We start from the raw sequence: 19,891 nt of genomic DNA on the forward strand, positions 1-19,891 counted from the left end.
GGCATTAGAGGAGAAGTAAGTCAAAAGTGAATATCTTTGAAAAGTCCCAATTTCATTCAAATTAGATACCACTCACTATCCCAAAATAAGTAGTCTAGACCATTTCCCCCCAAGTAACTTTTCCTTGCCTTTTATACAGAGCTAGCAAGCAAAGATCATCCATTAATGTAGGACCTTGAACAATGTCATATACCCAGCAGGTACTCAATAAATGTCATTTGATGATGGTATTTGGATAATGCTACTGCTAGAAATGACAAATGTATCCATGGAATATAACCTGCTGCCTTGAATCAAGTCTGACCCTTCTAAATCTATTGAGTTCATATGTTTTCTCTGCCGTCATCACAAAAACAGCAGAAAGAAAAGTGTTTGTTGCATTCAAGAAGCTTTCCAGATAACACCTTGGGAATCCATTTTCTAATTTCATCTTTTACAACTGTTAATTGTATATTTTAAACAGATTCGCACATGGATAGTCCAAGGTTTATCAGTGATATATAGATAAATAATAAATTAAAAGAGATAATTGATAATTCATTTTTCAGTTTCTTAATGAATATACTATGGTATTCATATTGATAACACTAGTGATAAATTAAAGCACAACAAATATCACCATTTATACTTGAAAGTTATGAATTTTTATGTGACAAAATGTGACTTTCTTAGGAAACTACCCATAATAGTACTTCCACTTTTTTTGTAAAATAATGATTGATTTTTAAAAAGTGATGGATTCTGGCCCTAAATATAAAATGATGATGTCTTATAAGCATCCTTAAGAGTAGATATATTAATAAGTTCAACATATAACATGACAATTTTAAATATATTTTTAGATTATGAAGAGGAATTTAATTTGATACATTTTATTGTTATCAGATACTCTTAAAAAACATTGAATGGATGATGCTAATATTTGTAAGGGGTAGGGACTGGACATAGGATTGTATGGGTATAGAAAACTCCAGGATGAAGGAACTCTCTATCTGATTGCAGGTAAATACCTTCTCTTCCACTTATAGTCTTACAGAAATGCCTATATTGCTCACCCAAGATCAGACAGCTGGTACTTGTCAGATGTGGGATTTGAACTCAGTTCAATTCTTGCTCTGACACCAGCTCTCCAGCTACTACATCAAGTTGCCTCTTTATGAAATTAAAATGTAAAAAAGAAAAACCTCACCCCCCCCAAATAAAACCATACATACTGTTTTCAACCAATCTATTCTAACATCTTTTTTTAAAGAGAGTAATTGCATCTTACACATAACTGTCATACAAACAATAATTAATAATATTTTTAAATTTCCCCAAATGGTAACAATCAGGAAAAAATTTAAATTGAAAACTTAATCACATTTCTAATTGGAGGAAGCATGGTAGGATATTCACTTTGACCTGAAATAATTGCGGTACAAAGTGATTCTTGTTTGTTTATTGGAGGTTTTGTTTTGCTTTGTTTTGTTTTTAACGAACAGCAGCAGGAAGAAAGGATATCAATTGGGAATCCTACAATTCACTCCCTGAGTGTACAAGTGTCCAAAATAACCAGCTGATACTGAAACTGACTACATAGTAATAAAAGATTCTTGAACTTGAATAAATAACTTTTTAGCTTGTGCTAGAAAACTAATTTTGGCTCTAGTTACTTTGCTCCTAACACAAAGATACTCCAGATAGTATCTCTAAAATTGTATGTGTGAAATTGAAAAAGGTATATATGTCAATGTTGATTGGAATTTGTTATTATTCTGTGGAATGTGATCCAGTCAGAGCTCTGAGCAAACTGTACATCTTTAAATGATCAACGAAAGAAGTATTTTACCAGCATGTTTCCACTTTTCAATGGACTCTGACCTTGTACTTCAATACAACAATTTCCCATTTTATGTTTCTTTACATGGCATTCACAGATGAAAATGAACCATTAATCATTCTAAGCACTCTTTTACAGTATCTTTGCAACAAACTCACTTCACATTTACACAACATGGCTTTTTATATGCAAATAAAGCTCCCCAGTTTCCTAAGATGTCTTCTCTGGCAATGGAAGTGATTAGATGTTGGCATTCTCAGTGGCAAGCTCCTGACAAGCTGATTATCCCCCTCTGTGCTTGCAGCAGTCACAGTCTGTAATAAGTAAGAGGCTGTAAATTCTAGGGGCCACTCATTTTCCCATTTTACTGTCTGTGGGAGCTAGTGAGAACTGGAACCCTCCAATTCTGCCCTTTTGTGTCAGTTAAAATAATACCCCAAATCCTTTTTCTCCCTACAAAACATAATTGAGCTATAGACAATGATTCTAATCAACATTCCGTATTTTGTTCAAAGGTTAAATTAGTTTCTTATTCTACACACCCAACAATTCAAGGATTTCTGATTTTGTTGTTAGCATGGGAAATTCTAAGATAGTCCCACCGAGGACATGAGTAGTCTCACATTTCCCTGTGGTCTTCTGTCATGGTGTTTTCTTGCACTGCTGTGTTGCTATGACATTTTGCATTATTGTTCTGGGCTCAAGGACACAAAACCTTTCAGTAAAGAAATCATGAATAGAAACATTTTTCTCAAAAATGGTTTATCATGCTATGTTGTCTAAGTGTTATATGACAGTAGGTCTTCCAAGGAAAAGAAAAATAGGGAAAAAAGTAAAATATTTTTATTTTGTTGTTTTCTATCTTACTGTGTTAATTTAAACTTAGAATTAATATCTTCCATTCCAAAAAATAATGCTTCAGTATTGTTTGATGATGACAAAATTATATATGAACATAGAAGTAATATAGGGGCAGCTAGGTGGCGCAGTGAGTAGAAAACTGGCCCTGGAGTCAGGAGGACCCAAGTTCAAATCTGGCCTCAGACACTTGACACACTTATTAGCTGTGTAACCTTGGGCAAGTCACTTAACCCCAATTGCCCTGCCTTCCTCCCTCCAAAAATAAATAAATAAATGATTTTTAAAAAGTAGTATAGACTAGCTGAAAGAACTGTTCACATGTAAAGAGGACAAATAATAGTTGAGCTTTCTACTCAGACTATTCTTTTTCTGTTTTTAATGTGATGGGTATATATTTACTGTTTTCTAGCAGTTTTTGTCAAATAGCAAGTTCTTATCCCAGAAGCTGGAGTCTTCGGGTTTATCAAACCATAGATTACTATAGTCACTGACTACTGTGTCTTGTGTACCTAACCTATTCCACTGACCCACCACTCTATCTCTTAGCCAATACCAAAAAGTCTTGATCATTGCTGCTTTACAAAACAATTTAAGAACTAGTATGGCAAGGCCACCTTCCCTAGCATTTCTTTTCATTAATTCCCTTGATATTCTAGACCTTTTGTTCTTCCAGACGTCTTTTGTTATTGCTTTTTCTAGCTCTGTAAAATCTTGCCTTAATAACTTAAAGGAAGAGATTTCATTTGTCCTTTCCCAGAATCACTGCTTCATTTGTGCCCAAGATTGTAGCCCCTCCTGTCTCCTCTAGGTTCTTGCTTCATAAATCTTTCTTTCCTTAGACTTCAAATAAGACTATGTAAGTATTTTCCTCTGTGCTTTTATTGTTGAATATAGTATCAAAGTTGTGTGTGTGTGTGTATAATGTCCAGTTAGATTTTTGAGCATCTTGAGGAAAGGGACTGTGTCTTCTATGTTATTTCTCTACCATTTCACAGCTCTCTTCTAAACTTGGAAGTTCACACCACCACTGGCCTTGTCACACTGAAAGTAAGTTCAACTCCTTTGTCTCCTTTATCTGACTGGTCACCTCCTCCTAGAATCTTCATTTAAGGAAAATGACAAGGCCAGCCATGCCTTCATTCCTATTAGGGATTCAATCCAAATATTCCATACTTTTTCCAATAATACCTCCTCATGGATGACTTGTTAGTTTTGATAATTTATTTTATAACACAGATCAAGATTTCTCTAAAAATGAAAAGAAACAAACCCAATAACTTGTAAATCTGAAAGAACTGATTGCACTACTTGGTCAGTTGTAAAGTAATTGCTATTCATTTAATTTTCAAGTGTTTCTGTGGTTTATGGAGTTGACTTGCAAATTGAATAAACTATTCACCTTTGAGTTTTATTTACAGGAATGAATATTTTGTTGAAGATATATCTGTCTTCTTTTGATGATTAGGCTCATACCTATAGTGTATTTTATTTGACTTATAGTCAAAACTCATTTTATTTTTAGAATATACTATTACATTCTCTTTTGTGATTTATTATTAGTGAATAATAATCCTTTGTTATTATCTTTGAATTACCTTTCCTTCACATAAGGAAGTATTTATCCTGACTGTTAAATTTGCTATTTTCTACAGAAGAACTAAAGATTAACTACATTAAACCATTTTCCCCCTTTTGGAAGAATATTCTCTCAATCAATACTTTCTATTTAAAAGTTTTAAGCAGATTCTATTTTGGCTTTATTTCTAGCACTGAAGTATTTAGATTGACTTCCCAGATTCTTCAGGGAGAACCTATGATTCTTAAATTTTCTTCTGCACATACTATCTTCAAGATGAGACTCTTCTAAAAGTATAGTATTTGTAAGTAAGGTGGATTTTATTTTTTTTCTTTCTTAGAGGTTAGTTTTCGAGGACCCATGGCCATAACAACCTCTATTTCCCAGGCTCATGACTTGTAAACATCTCTACCACACTTGCACAGCATTATATAATGATAAATAATATAAAAATTTGTGCCTAAAACTATAAATATCCACCATGACTTCATAGAGAGATATAACGGTGAGATAATGTAAAATTGCGAGGCTATTGTTGGCAAGATGCCTTCTTTGTCTGTTGCCCTATAAATCAAGCAAGCATGGGTCAGTGAGTGGGGAACCCACAGGGAAATATAACAATATAATGCTGTGTGTGCCTTGATCAGCCTCCATCAAGGCTTAAGGGGAACCCATAGGGGAATAAGACAGTGTAATACTGTGTGTGCCTCAACTAGTGGCAAGCCCTGGGGTTAGTTGGTTTGAGAGGCTGCCTTGACACCAGCCACTGGAAGTTTGCACCTGGCATAGTGAAGGGAGTTGTGCATTTGAGCCCAGGAAGATTGAGGGAACCTCTGCTGGGACCCAGCTGTGCTGCAAAGAGTGGTAGGGGTGAGAACGAACAAGCACATGCCCAGTGAGTGCAGAAGCATTGGGGCAGAAAACCCGTGGCTGTGGGCACTGACAGGAGGTTGCAAGGTTGGCTTTGGCTCCAGGATAGAGGGAAGAACTGAAGATCTGGGGCAAGAGGCAAAATTTCCCATACCCCAGGGCTAGAGGCGATTACAAAAATCAAGTTATTACTACAAAAGTGCAGAGGCAAAGGAGAAAGAATCCAACCATGGAAACCCATTACGGAATAGAGATGACCAGAGTTGATCTTCAGAGGAGGATATTGGAGTAAAGAAACCCCCATAGAGTAATGTCAAATGGTTACTTGCCGAAAAATAATTTATAGAAGATCTTTAAAAAGTGCAATTATAAGAGATCAAGAAATAATTAAACAAAACATGAATAATGGAAAAATGGAAGAGAAAGTGAAACATCTTATATGAAAAACAACAGATTTGGAGAATAGATCAAGAAGAGAAAATATAAAAATAATCAGAGTAACTGAAAGTTATGATCAAAAAAAATCTTGATACAATAATACAAGAAATAATTAAAGAAAATTGTCCTGAAGCATTAGAACAAGGCAGGGAAGTAGAAACAAAAAATCCATTGAACACCACTTAAAAGAGATCCTGTGAGGAAAAGTCATAGGAATATCATAGTCAAATTCCAAAACCCCCAGCTCAAGGATGAAATATTAAAAGCATCGAGATTAAACCAATTTAAATATGAGGGTGCCACAATCAGAATTACACAAGACCTAGCAGCAGAGACACTAAAAGACCACAGATGTTGGAAAACAATATATCAAAGAGCAAAACAATTGGGGCTCTTACCGAAGATACCATACCCTGCAAAGTTAAGTATTATTTTGAATGAAAAAGTGGACATTTGATAAACTTTCAGACTTTCAAGTCTTTGTAAAAAAATTCTCAACTTAATAGATGATTAGACATACAAGAACCAAGAGAAACATAAGGTATATACCAAAGACTAATTATAAGGGATTCGTGAGGACAAACTGTCTTTTATATAATGTGAATTGTATGTCTAAGATTCTTATTGATAACTGGCCAGCTCATAAGAAAGATTGGGGTAAACCTGACTATGATATGAATTTTAAAAAGTAAAAGCATTTAGGAACAGATTAAAAGAGTAACTATTTTATACAAATGAGATGCAAGAGGAAGAAAAGATACAGAGGGTTTAGATGGGGGAGGAGGGCTGGTAATTCTGGTAACCTGGTCCTGGGATTTTTCTTCAGATCTTCTCAAACTGTCCCAGGAAAATCTAGTTGTGCCTCTATTCTTCTTTGTCTCCATCCACACTTTGTTTGCCTTAAGATGCTATTTTAACTCTTTTGTGGGGAGAAAGTTTTGAGAGCTTGGAATTTTCTGACCTATTCTACCATCTTCCCAGATTCCTCTCCCCCCCTCCAGCATTTTTCACTTCTTATAGGTGGGAAGTACCTCAGAGATGTTTTAATTTGCCTTTCTCTAATCAAAAGTCATTTAAATCATTTCATTTAAAGCATTCTTTCATAAGACTAGAGATAGCTTTGGTTTCTTCTGAAAATTGTCTCTTCATATCCTTTGACCATTTATCAAATGGGGAACAGCTCTCATTTTTATAAACTTGACTTGGTTCTATTCTCAGTACATATCTGAGAAATGAGGTCATTATCAGAGAAACATGATGTATTTTTTTAATATTACTTCTTTATCTATGGCACCTTTTAGCAAGCTATATTTTCCCGAATATCTCTTTTAATTGGGTCGATTTTGCTTTTGCTTTGTCTGAGATCATGATTGCTAACCCTTTATCTTTTACTTCAGCTGAAGTAAAAGTTAAAAAAAATCCTCAACTTAATTTGACATACAAGAACCAAGAGAGACATAAAGTACATACCAAAGACTGACTGTAGGGCATTCATAAGGACAGACTATTTACATTTTATATAACATAGAATTTATGTTCAAGATTCTTATTAATAATTGTCAAACTCATAAGAAAGAGGGGGATAAACCTGATTATGACATTAATTTTAAAAGTAAAACCATTTAGAAACACTTAGAAAGAGTAACTATTTTATACAAAAGAGGTGCAAGAGGAAGAAAGGATACAGAGGATTTAGACTGGGGAAGAAGGCTGGTAGTTCTGGTAACCTACTTTCATTGGGAATGGGTTTAAGAGGGAACGATACATATATATTTAGAAGAGTATAGAAGTCTTCTAAATTTAGAGTAAATCACATGGTAGGGGTATAGTGAAGACGGAGAGGACAAGGGGGAGATTTTTAGAGGGGAGAATGAGGGAATAGGTAAAAGGGGGTATAGACAGGTGTTTAGATTTATGAGAATAGGAGGATGGGGAGGGTTCCTTGGAGGGGAGTAGGCAAGTAATAGGAGGGCAAGGTAGTCAGTCAAGTAAAGTAGAGGAATCAGGAGGGATAGGAAATAAGAGATATGCACAAATATAAAAACAAAGATTAGGAGTAGAGTATGTTTGGGAAAGTATATGTCTATATGTATGTATATATGTATGTATATATCTATAGGTATAGAGTAAATATCTAAACTTTATTGTAGCCTTTGAGGGAAGGGAGAGGATTGTATATATATGCATATACATATATACAACCCCTGACATACACATTCATACACAGACAGAATATATTTAAACATATATATATATAAACATCTATATACATATATAATACAGTCTACCAATTTTTACATCATTTGACATTGCTCTAATATTTGCTATATCATAGATGTATTGAGACTGTATATTGGTTTTTCACTATTAGAACAGATATGCTAAGTCGTTTCAGCTTATATTTAATAATATAAATTTATTTTTTAATTTTTATTGATAATTCCAATTATTTGCCATAGCTTTTCTGTCAATTATTTTTGTTAGACTTTTCATCTACTCTCTGGAGTCTTTTTGAATATTTATTTTACTTTCCTGAATTCTGTTCATAGATGATGCAGAATTTTTCTTTTCTTCTAGACATTTCTCTTGATCTTTTCTTGACATATACATATACATACATATATATAGAGAGACAGATCTTCATTATTAAAAGAGCTTTTCTTTCATTCCTTTTTTCCTCAATCTATTTGCTATTTTTGTCTTCCTTCATGTTATTTTCTTTCACCTCTTTTAGTTGTAATCATGATGATTGAAGTTCATTTGAAATTTGTCTGTTAATTTTGAAGTGATAAAGATGAGAAAGACTACAAAACAGCTATTGTTCAGCCATCTTGGTGAGATGCCAGTCTTCAAGTATTTGAGATGCTGACATGTAGAAAAGAAATTACTTGACCACAGAGCTGGGAAGGCGAAGATGAGGTAAAAGTTCTAAATTCTTTTTTTCTGAACATAAATAAAATTTTTCTAATAATGGAAACAATTCAACCCAAAAAGACATGTTTCAAGACAGTAATAGACTCTCCATCACTTAAGATCTTCCATAAGATATAGTATTCTCAAATTTTAAGATTTTCATAAAGAGAATGCTCATTCAAATACAACTTGATCTAAGATGACTGACTTCTGAAGTCTCTTTGAACTATCACATTCTCTGATCCAGTGATTAATGAATTAGAGAAGAAAGATAATACCTATATAACTAGAAATATTTACCTGATAGTGAGAACCTAGATACATTTATTTGTTTTGCAGAAAAAAACTCTTTCAACTTTGCTTATTGAAATACCAATATAATTGAATTCCATTTAATAAAAAGAGAGAATATTGTGCTTCATTCATTCATCCATTCAGTTATTAATTTATTCATCTATCTATTCATTTACTTGTTCATTGATTTGTTTGTTTGTTTATTTTTATGGCTGACATTTTCTACCTCTGAAAGAATTCCTACTGAAAATCATGAGATCATAGTTTTAGAAATAGAAAACATATGAAAGGCGATATAATTAAAAATCCAGAATTCTACAAATGAAGTAACTGAGGCCCAGAGTTTAAGTAACTTTCTCAAGGCCTACAATGCTTTAAGAATTGCTGACATTACTTCATTTCCTTATTATTCACTTTTCATGTATCATTCACTCATTCATGCATGGATTTTAGGAAGTGCTCATTGGTTTTAAAAAAGTTTACAAATTAAATAGAGTGAATATACACATTTGCATACAAATTTTATTGGTAGGCCGTCAAATGTTACTACATTGAAGCAAGAAAGATCTATTTTTTTGTCTCAAACTTGTAAATTTAACTTAGGCATTAAAATTATGATCTAGATATTGACATTGATCTTGATTTTTGTTGTTTTTGAAGAGTTTAATAATAGAAATAAAGTTGTACAATCTTTACATTACTATAGATTTTACTTTTCTATCAAGAATTTTCTTTTTCTTTACCCTTGAGTATTTGTGGTCTGCATTTGGCAGTTGCTAGAGAACACAATGATCTCTGCAGTACGAAATTATATTTCTTTACATTCTAAATGGAAAAAAGCCTTCATTTCATCATTTCATTAAAATTTAACTTTTGTTGTGAATAGAGAAATTTAAAGTTGTCTAGACTTTATGACTTTTGATTATAGTTCCTGGAGTTCTTCATTTAAGTACTGTAACTATTCTCTTTCCAAACTCAACTAATAGAGAACAATCACAATGAATGAATAAGATTGTTTCTGCAAGTGTGTCTTTCATTCAATTCCTGTGGCAACATAGTTATTTGAAAAATAGAGAGAATTGTAGGCTAGCAATTCACTATTTCAAAAATGTATATTTTGCATAAATGCATACACAGATATACATGGCTATCTTTATTATACAATGATAAATTTCTAGAACTGTAGTCTCTCATTATAAATTCTTTGGTTTTTCTCTATTAATTTTTTTAACCAACAGAAATCAATTTTCTCTCCTGCCCATCCCATCTCCCCATCTCATTGGAAAAAAAAATAAACAAATTTCTTCAACAACGAGGCTTAGTCAAGCAAGATAAATTCCCTAATTGTCCATTTTCCAAATATACGTTGTCTTTTTATATACCCTGATTTCACAACCTTTTTATCAGCAGATAGATATCATGCTTTGTCATAGATGGTCTAGAATCATTGATGACTATGGTGTTTAGCAGAATTCTTTTTTCAAAGTTGTATATCTATATAGGGCTTTTCTTCTATAAATTGTTCTAGTTTTGCTTGCTTTACTATGTATCAGTTCACATAAGTCTTCACACAATACTTCTGAAATTATCTGCTTCCTCATTTCTTATACCACACTAGTATTCTGTCATATTCAAATATGGCAACTTATTCAGCACTTCCCCCTTTCAGCACTTCCCCAATTAACAGGCATCCCCTTGGCTTCCTTTTCCCCCCATAACATAAAGAACCGCTACAGATATTTTTGTATATATTTAGCATTTGTGCTTTTTCTTTTATATCTTTTGGACATAGGCCTAGATTTGCTATAGCTAGGTCAAAGGGCCTGCACTCTATAGTAACTCTTCCTGTATAATTCCAAATTGCTTTCCAGAATTGTTATAGCCATTCACATGACCAACTAAGGCATCTCAAAATTTTGTGTTCAAAGTGAAATTCTTTATATTTCATCAAAAATGTATTTCTCCCCCCAACATTACTTTTATTTTAAAGGGCACCACCATGTTGTTATCAAAGTTCACAAACATAAACTTAATCCTGGCTCTTCCTTCTCTCTCAGTCCTCATTGGTAATTAATTGCTGTGCCTTTTGCGTTCTATGTTTTCATCAAAACTTCATTCCCTTTTCTCCACTCATGAACTCACTACCTAAATTCAAATCTTCACCTGGATTTTTACATTAATATCCTAATTAGTCTCCATTTCTCCTCTCCTTCCTCCAACCTGTTTTCCACACAGGCATCAAATTAATATTACTAAAAGAAAAGTCAGACCCCTATTCAATATACATTTATTGGCTTCCTATTTCCTTAGGATAAAAATACAACTCCATATTATGGCATTTTAAGACCCTCCAAAATCTGGCTCCCATCAACCTTTCAAAGACCTTTTGATCAATACCCTTTCTTATATTTTCAAAACAAAAAAAAGAAAAAGAAAGAGAAAGAAAGAAAATATATCTGTTAATTGGACTTAACTAGCCATTTTCAATTTTTGTGCCTCTGCAATCTTTTCTTTATATCTAAAAGGAGTCTGCTGCCCCCACCCCACCACCCCACACCTTTATCTCAACCTCATGGAATTCTTAGCTTCTTTCAATGCTAATTTCAGGTGCCACATTTTATAAAAAGCCTTCAGATATCTACTTTGTTTAAAATTTTATCTCTTTCAGAAATTATTTTGTATTCATTTATGTATGTGTGTGTTCTATCCCCTGGAGAGAATTAAATCACTTTGACCTCGATGGTAGTTCCGCAGTTTTGTTTCAGTCCTTATATCCCCAGTATCTTGCATGTAATAGGTACAAAATATATTCCTATAGAATTGTATTGAGTTGAATATTTCCTTTAATATTTGAAAAAAAACCTTGTAAAATGTTCATTTTTATATTTCTGTAATATATAAATTATTGAATATGTGTCTAACAATATGATGGGATGAATATCTATAGAATCTAATTATAGAATTACTAATTATTTTGTTGAATTTGTCTCGTTTGAACTGAGCTAAGGATGTGGGCAGTAAATAAGCTGGTATAAATGCACTCTGGCGAGCACATGTTGATATGAAAGCTATGAACCCTCATCCCAGAACAGATTCTCTTCCCAGACAGCAACTCCAGGGATCTTATCATTAGCCAATAGAGCAGAGAACCTTGTGGTAGGTTGAATCTCACTCAATAATATTGACATGACTTTCCTGAAGAGAGGAATATTTGTGACTAGCAGGCATATGGTCTTTTTGGCAAAATTCTGCCATAGGAAAAGCATTTAAATTTATAAAAATCATTCCATTAAATATACGATTTTGCCTAAACATATTAAATTTCTTTTTTAAAATGCCATAAAATGGATAATACTGTGTAAAATAATGGTAGATTATGTCTTTCACTTATAGTACGTGAAAAACTTTCAATATTTCCACATTACAAATAGTGATAATTCTTGGTTTTACATGCATATTTTTTTCTTTTATTCCTAGTCTCTTTTTTTGGAGTTAGAGTTAAGTGATTTCCCAGGGTCATGAAGCTAGTAAGTGTCTGAGGCTGGAAATAATATGACAAAAATGGTCTTAAAAAATTAATGCGGCAATGGTGTGTGGTATCAATAGGGAGTGTTGTTTCACTGTCAAAGAGACTAGCTAGAGTTGAGTACAGATATAATAAGAATGGATTGGGGTACTATAAGCAAGAAAAAATTATTAAAATGAAGCTATATAATTAAATGTTAATTCTATTTAGTCATTAGATTTTTAAATATGTAAATCTGTGTTCCAAAACTGAAGTTTGTTTCAGTATTTTTGCACATGATTTAGCAGAACAAAGTCAGAAGGCTGAGACCGATAATCTGCAAATGAAAACAGTTCTAATTTAAAAGAAGAAAAACAATCAACTTTTTTGCAAAACATTTTTGGTATTTAGTCTATGTATTTTTCAGATGCCATATTTTTGAATAAAAAATTTGCTTTTCCAACCCTGGAGAAGAATAATTTACTTCCTGTCTCTAAGTTTGGGCCTTAATCTTTAGGATATGGTGGAGATGAGTGTCATACTTACAACTGTCTAAAGCCCTCATTAATGGGAAGTTGTTTAGGGAGGTGCTTTAACTTTTTCAGGTCACTAGGGTACTATTTAGTGCACTGAATCGTTATGACAATTAAATGAATGAGACATTTATTAAGAAGCCTTATTGAGTGTATTCTGCTATATTTAATTAATGATTGATGGCCCATCCAATGATGCCTTGTTCATTAGGGCATCATAACAGTACTATTAGTAAAAATATCTCCCTTTGGATTCCTGGAAGATGCAATGTCCTAACTCAAGTATTCATTTTTGAGGGAGCAAACTCAACTCTGGAGAGAACACAAGCCAGTATCTCAAAGTTGCTCAAAACACTGAGATGTTTCCTAAACTGCCTAAATTGCATCACATTCCAAAGGTCTTTTCACATTTTTTCCTAAGGGATGAGATTTAATTTGGTTAGCTTTAGCATGATAGCAGGTCTGGGACTGGATATCTGACTAGAGACAAAAGTCATAGGAGACAAAGGTCAGGCTGGCTGCCCTATAGGTTTAAGAGGAAAGAAAACCACATATGGTTCATCACAACATTTTCTGTTTTGAAAATAATTGAACTTATTGATGATCATTAATTAAATGTAATAAAACCATTTACATGGAACCTTCAATTAATAACATTCATTTAATTAAATCAGTTGCCATTGAGTATCACTTGAATTTTTCTAATATATTAGTCTATATTATTAATGATGTTTTTATGTAATTACATAGTATTTTCCTCATGCTTTTATAATCCAGTCAAACTAATCTTCTATTATTAGACATATGTGGCATTCCATTTCCCATATCTTTGTCTTTACACTAAGTCCCTCATATCTGCAATACAATTTGTCCTTATCTCTTGCCCTTAGAATCCTTAGTTTTCCTTCAAGGAATATCACATACCTCCAACCTTTTCTGATACCCAAAATTGCTACTGCCATCCCTTAAAAAGAACAACTTATATTTATTCTGCATCATTTTTAAACATATTTATATGTTTATATCAGAGATTCTCCAACTTATTTGGCCTACAACCCCCTTTTCAAAAATGAAAAAAAATTTAGTCAGTGCCCTGCCCCACCTGGAATTTTAATCTCTTAATGCTGTTTTTTTTAATTCCATCATTTCAAAAAATATAAAATATTTTTAGATGATACAGCTTAAATTTAATAATTTATTGTAAGTTCGTGCTTTTTTCCTGCATTGAAATTTTGATGATAAAATATTGTATCATGTAACCATATATCATTGTATTGTAAGCAAGTCATTTCATGCACATGTAGCTATATTGTATTGTATTGTAAACAAGTCATTACACACAAGTATTACTGCAATGCATGCTGGACCTTCCAACAATGCACAGCATGCTCGCCTGCCAACACTTGCTTGTTAAGACCTATTGGAGGACTTGACTACTGATCAGTTATAACTTGTCTTTATCAGGCCAACGGCTTTTAGAAATTTTCTTATCTTTCCTTATGCTTCCACCACCGGACTTGTTTTTATTCAATGCCCCGCCAAATGCACATAAGGCTACTCCCACCTCCCCCCCACCCCAGATTATTCTAATGCCCTCCCAGAAGGCAGTATTACCCAATTTGGGAACCTCTGTACCTATGTATCTCTCCATTTCTCTATATCTGTCTCCTTACATAGAGTGTAAGACCCTAGCTGTCAGGAGCTATTTCAATTTTTGTCTTTGAACATCTAAAACCTAGAATAACACTTGTCACATAGTGGGAAAAGATTAACTGATTTGAGCTTAGTTAACAAGGTACTAGAGGGAATTCATCTCTATATTTAAAACAGAAACAACGAATTTGGGGCACAAAAAAAGACACAGAAATCATTCATCTCATTTATACAAGGATTTCTATATCACCTTTAATTTTTTCTGTTAGTATTATAATTTGGACAACATTATATAGCAACCTGCCCCATAGATTGCAATTTTAAAGTACAATAACAAATCACATGCTGCTGTTCCTCTGGGAGATGACCTCTCCACAAATTCTCTTCTAGACACACTTGCAGGCCTACTACAAATTCCACTTTCTCAGTGGAAATTTCCCTTAATCATAGCTGACCTCACTGTCCTCTAACCCCATACCAATTACTTGACACCCAATCATAAATGCTTTGTGTTGTATGAGTCTTACCTTCTCCATTAGTTTTTCAGCTACTCAAAGACAGACACTCAATCTTGCTATTGCTTTGTAGTAACCTCATTGAAAATCTCACTTGTTGGGTTAATTACTACCAACTACCTTGCTCATAAGAACTGCCCTAGCCAGGATTTCCAATCTATCTAGGCTTTGCACTTGTCCCTTACTATGGCCCTTGCTCTCTACAGCCTGTCCCTTTTAGAAAAACTCATTGGCATTTCCTTTGTCTTCTTACATAAAAAACAGTAGATCACCTTTACGTAGTAGTTGAGATTTTATAATGGTTTTCCTGAAAACAAGTGATTTAGACAGACATTTTATCGACCCACCCATCTATCTATCTATCTATTTTCTCTCTGTCTGTCTGTCTACCTATCTCTATACAGAAGAGAGTATTACTGAAGGGAGAAATAGAGGGCAGAGATTCTTGAGCAAGCAACTATTAGTGCAACATATATTTAAATTTCCAAAGTTATTTATAGTCTTAAATATGAAGGCTCTTTTTCCTTCTACCGACAGCCCCCAATGTTTGAATTGGACCACTGTTCCCAATCCATGGTTGGGGAGATTTTTTTCTTTCTTAGGTAATGCCCTTTAGAGATCTGAGACACAAAGAGCTTAAGTAGTGACTCATACTTAGATCTGGCTGATTCTAGGGCCAGTACTCTATTAGCTAGACCACTGCCTCAGTCGCTATTACCTAGTGATTTACAGGCATTCCGTTAACCCCATGACCCTTCACTTACAATCAGGATATAGTTACCTGGGTAATCAATCTTCTAGCATAGGCAATCCCAATTCTCTTTTCTTCCTAAACTAACCAAGCTCCTAACTCGATAACCCTTAAGCATATAATGAAATTCTTTCCTAAAGCAGGCCTGGCAGAAGTTTCAGAGCTACTTCTTATCCAAGACCCTTCTTTCTCTTTTTAACTTGAGTTCTTAAAGGGGTCAGGCTATTTCTTGTCTGAAACTTTCAGACATAAATTGAACATTACATTAGAGTTTTAAAACAGTTACCTATAGAAGTGCATATGACCTATTATAACAGTGGTGATACTGTTTGGTTCTTTATTCTCTAGTTCTCCTTTCATTGAAATTGATCAGTGACAGAAGGAGCTACTATCTTAGTATATCATAGGAACATACAGTTTCAGAATTGTAGGAACCTTAGAGATCTTCTAAACCAATCCTCGCATTTTGCTTCCGAAGAAACTGATGCCAAAAGAGGTTAAGTAATTTGAAAGGCAGCATGATTTTAGGGAAAATCTGCTCTATTTGTAGTCAGAAGAGACTTGGGTTCAAATGCCACTCCTAGCATTTGCCAGTTTGTGACAATAGACAAATTATTTAACTTCTTTGAGCCTGAGTTGTCTCATTTATGAAAAAAGGATAATAATACCTGCCCTGCCTACCTCACAGGGTCATGCCAAGTGTTAAATGAGATAATGCATGTAAATTGCTTTCCTCACTTTAAAACCTATGTAAATGCCAGTTATTATTATTGAGCAAGGTCACAGAACTATGCTTAGGCAAAGAACACCTCGAGTTCTCTGAAATGTCTTTGACAATAAAATAGACAAGGTAAAACTATTATTATCTGGTTGAAAAACCAGTTGCAGTAATGAAAAATTTATCAGAAAAGATATTCTGATACTCTAACCACTCAACATTGTCACAGAAATAACCTTCAAATCTTATTAAAATTTTATGGAAAACTAAATAAACTTAATAATCCACCTCACATTATTAAATCTCATAGAAACAATTACAGTATACTGTAGGACTCTTGGAGAGTGCTGGACATGGAGTCAGGAAGACCTGAGTTCAAATAATTTCTCTGATATTTATTTACTACCTGTGTGACCTTGAGCATGTCATTTAAACACTTTGTCTCAGATATCTAACTCCCTAGGACTTACTAAATCATAGATAGGTTGTCATCTGCATTGGCAGAGGGTATTACTTTACAAGTAGTAGCCATGCTGACAAAATCATAAATTATACTTATATTAAAACTTAGGTTATATTAATTCAGATGATTAAGCTTTCTAAAAAAGTAAAATTACTAAACCATTGGAATGTTTTCCCCCACTTTTATCACTAGCATAGGAAAGTAGCTTTTTTTTGGCTAGCCTCCATCATTATCATTGCTTTCTTTGAATGCAATATTCTATATCTATCAAATAATTTCATCAGTATTTCCATAAGGATCCTGAGCATTTATGGACATTGTCCCCATAAGGGATTTCTGGGCCACAATGAGAGTCCCACTCTTCCTCTGCTTCCTATTACAAGAGGAAGGAGACACTAACAGTCCAAGATGTTCATAATATCCACTCTTGGTTTAGTTTTTACAGATGAGCCAGAGGCATTCTGATTCCTCAAGACATTACCCAGACATATATGATATGATAGGTTTAATGCAGTTACAATTTTAGGTCACCTCCAAAGAAATCATTTAATGTATGATTCTAAAAACTTCCAGTAGCTTATATCCATCCTGAAGTACCTACCCTAACACTCACACCCCTTCATTAGCCTTCATACAAAAAAGGGGACTCACTCATTAAAATACACCACTTCTGACTTCTTCAAACTCATTCAATGGGTAAACCAAGCAAGGTGGTAAAGGGGTTTAGGGAAATAATGGGGCTGCAGTGGCTAGGTAGGTGGTTTGATACTTTAAGGGATTCTTATGCTTACCCACCTCTGCTTCCCTTTTGGTCAAACACTATTATTTTTAGGTGGTAAAGATGTTTCTCTTTATAGAAAAATTCTGTGAAGACAAGGACTGTTAGATTAGCAGCCTTTTATGTTCCCTTGGAGCTTGTACTACTTTATACATTTGGAGAAGAATTGAACAGAATAGAACAGACTAGAGGGAAACAGAACTTAAAGAAAGAGAATAGAATGATAGAGAACAAGTTTGAAAATAATGCTCTATTTTGGAATAGAATTTTAGGTGGAAACGGTCTGATAATTTCTAAAAGCAGGATCTTATAATGGTAATCAGGGCAAGATTTTTTGCCGTTCTTCTCTTTTAGGACGCTAAGGCAACCAAGTGACTTTAAAGAGTTTGGCCTTTGTTTGAATGGGGCAGGTAAAGTATGATCTTTTCTCTTTGAATGCTTCTCAGCACTGGGGTGGGCAGTCAATAGTCATTGATTTGTATGTGATATGATGCTGGTGGTTGCGGAACTTTTCCACACTGTGGATGGTGATCCCTGAGCCCCCAGGGCCCTGAACAGCTGTATATGTACTGGAAGGTTAGCATTTGCCTCTTGGGGCATACTCATTGAAAGAGTGTGGGTGTCGAGACTCTGGGCAAGCCATTGAAACAGCCCCCCCGGCTTTGATAACCCAGATGTTGGTGCGACTCTGGTAACTATGCATTGCTATGGATAAACTGGTTTGTGTTATTTGCTCTGTTTATAATGTATGCTTGTAATTCCTATATGTATTTGCCCTGAAGTTCAGGAGGTTGATCTTTTCCCCCTGAACTAAGTGAATGATATGTGTATGTTTAATTAAAGTGAGATTGTTAACCCCTTAAAGTTGCTTTCTTAGAAAAGCAGATCAAAGAACCTGTTTTAGCAGCCCTTCTTTGTGCTGGTCTTGTTGGGTCTTTCACCCCGGCAGTAGCTGTTAGCAATGTTGTTACAGATCTCCAAATTGGTTCCTTTGAAGGAGTTGAGGCTTCTAGTTTGTGCTGGGGTAGGGAGGGGTTCTGGGGGTAGACTGTAGGTTCTCCAAGAATGTATTGTCTGGATCACTTCAATACCTTAATCTCTTGTATTAACTTATTGGTTCCCGTGAGTGGTATGCTGGCAAATGTTTAACTGCTGACTTAAAAAAAAACCAACACATTTTTAAAGTTTAATCTCTACCATTAACAAGGTCTCTATCAAGTTCTTCTAGACATTTCACAAAAAATAAATCTATTCTTAATTTGTAGCATTTGCTGATTTCCAAGGTATAAATACATTTTAATAAAAATCAGTTCTCAATATCGTTCAAGTTGATTCCAGCACCAATGGATCCCATTATAAAATAAGCAGAAAGGAGGACAAAGAAGAAGCAAAGAAGAAAAGAGGAGGCAATCACCTCATGCACTGTTTGGCTAGACTCTCAACAGGATCAGAAAAACCAGTTATGGCATAATCACCATTTAAAACTAGAATGAATGGCTGGGTAATCTGACACTAATGGACAATTTTGAAAACTATGACAGTAGTGCAAAGGGGGAAAGGAAGTTGCTTCCTCCAACCATAGTAAAGCCCAGTTTGAGTAGTTTCTTCTAAGGAAACTATTTTTTTTTTCATGGACAGGATGGTACAATGTACATCTTTGTTTACCTGTTTAGGTCTGCCCAATTCTTGATGACCCTGAATGAGGTTTTCTTAGCAAAGGTGCTGGAGGGCTTTCTCGTTTTCTTCTCCAGTGGATTTAGGCAGACAGGGGTTTAAGTGACTTGCCCAGGGTCACACAGCTAGTGAGTGTCTGAGGCCAGATCTGAACTCAGATCTCCCTGATTCCAGGCCCAGTGCTCTGTCCATTGAGATACCTGGGTGCCTCCTGAAGTGTGCTTACTGTGTTCCAGATCATTGCAGATCAGTACACACTGCATTTCAATGTCTCCCATAATTATTTATGGCATGCCATTATTATGAATTTCCTGTATACAGACCTGGTCATCAGTATAGGATTATTTTTTTAAAAAAATTTTCAAAGAGCTAGTTTTTATGTATTTATTTTTAAATTAATTAATTAATTATTAGTTTTAAAAATTCATTTCCACAAGATTTTTGAGTTCCAAATTTTCTCCCCATCTTTCCCTTCCCCCAACCCCAAGAGAGTGTGCATTCTGCCTACCCCTTCCCCCAATCTGCCC

Source organism: Trichosurus vulpecula, chromosome 4, assembly GCF_011100635.1.
Source record: "Trichosurus vulpecula isolate mTriVul1 chromosome 4, mTriVul1.pri, whole genome shotgun sequence".
NCBI classification, from domain to species: domain Eukaryota; kingdom Metazoa; phylum Chordata; class Mammalia; order Diprotodontia; family Phalangeridae; genus Trichosurus; species Trichosurus vulpecula.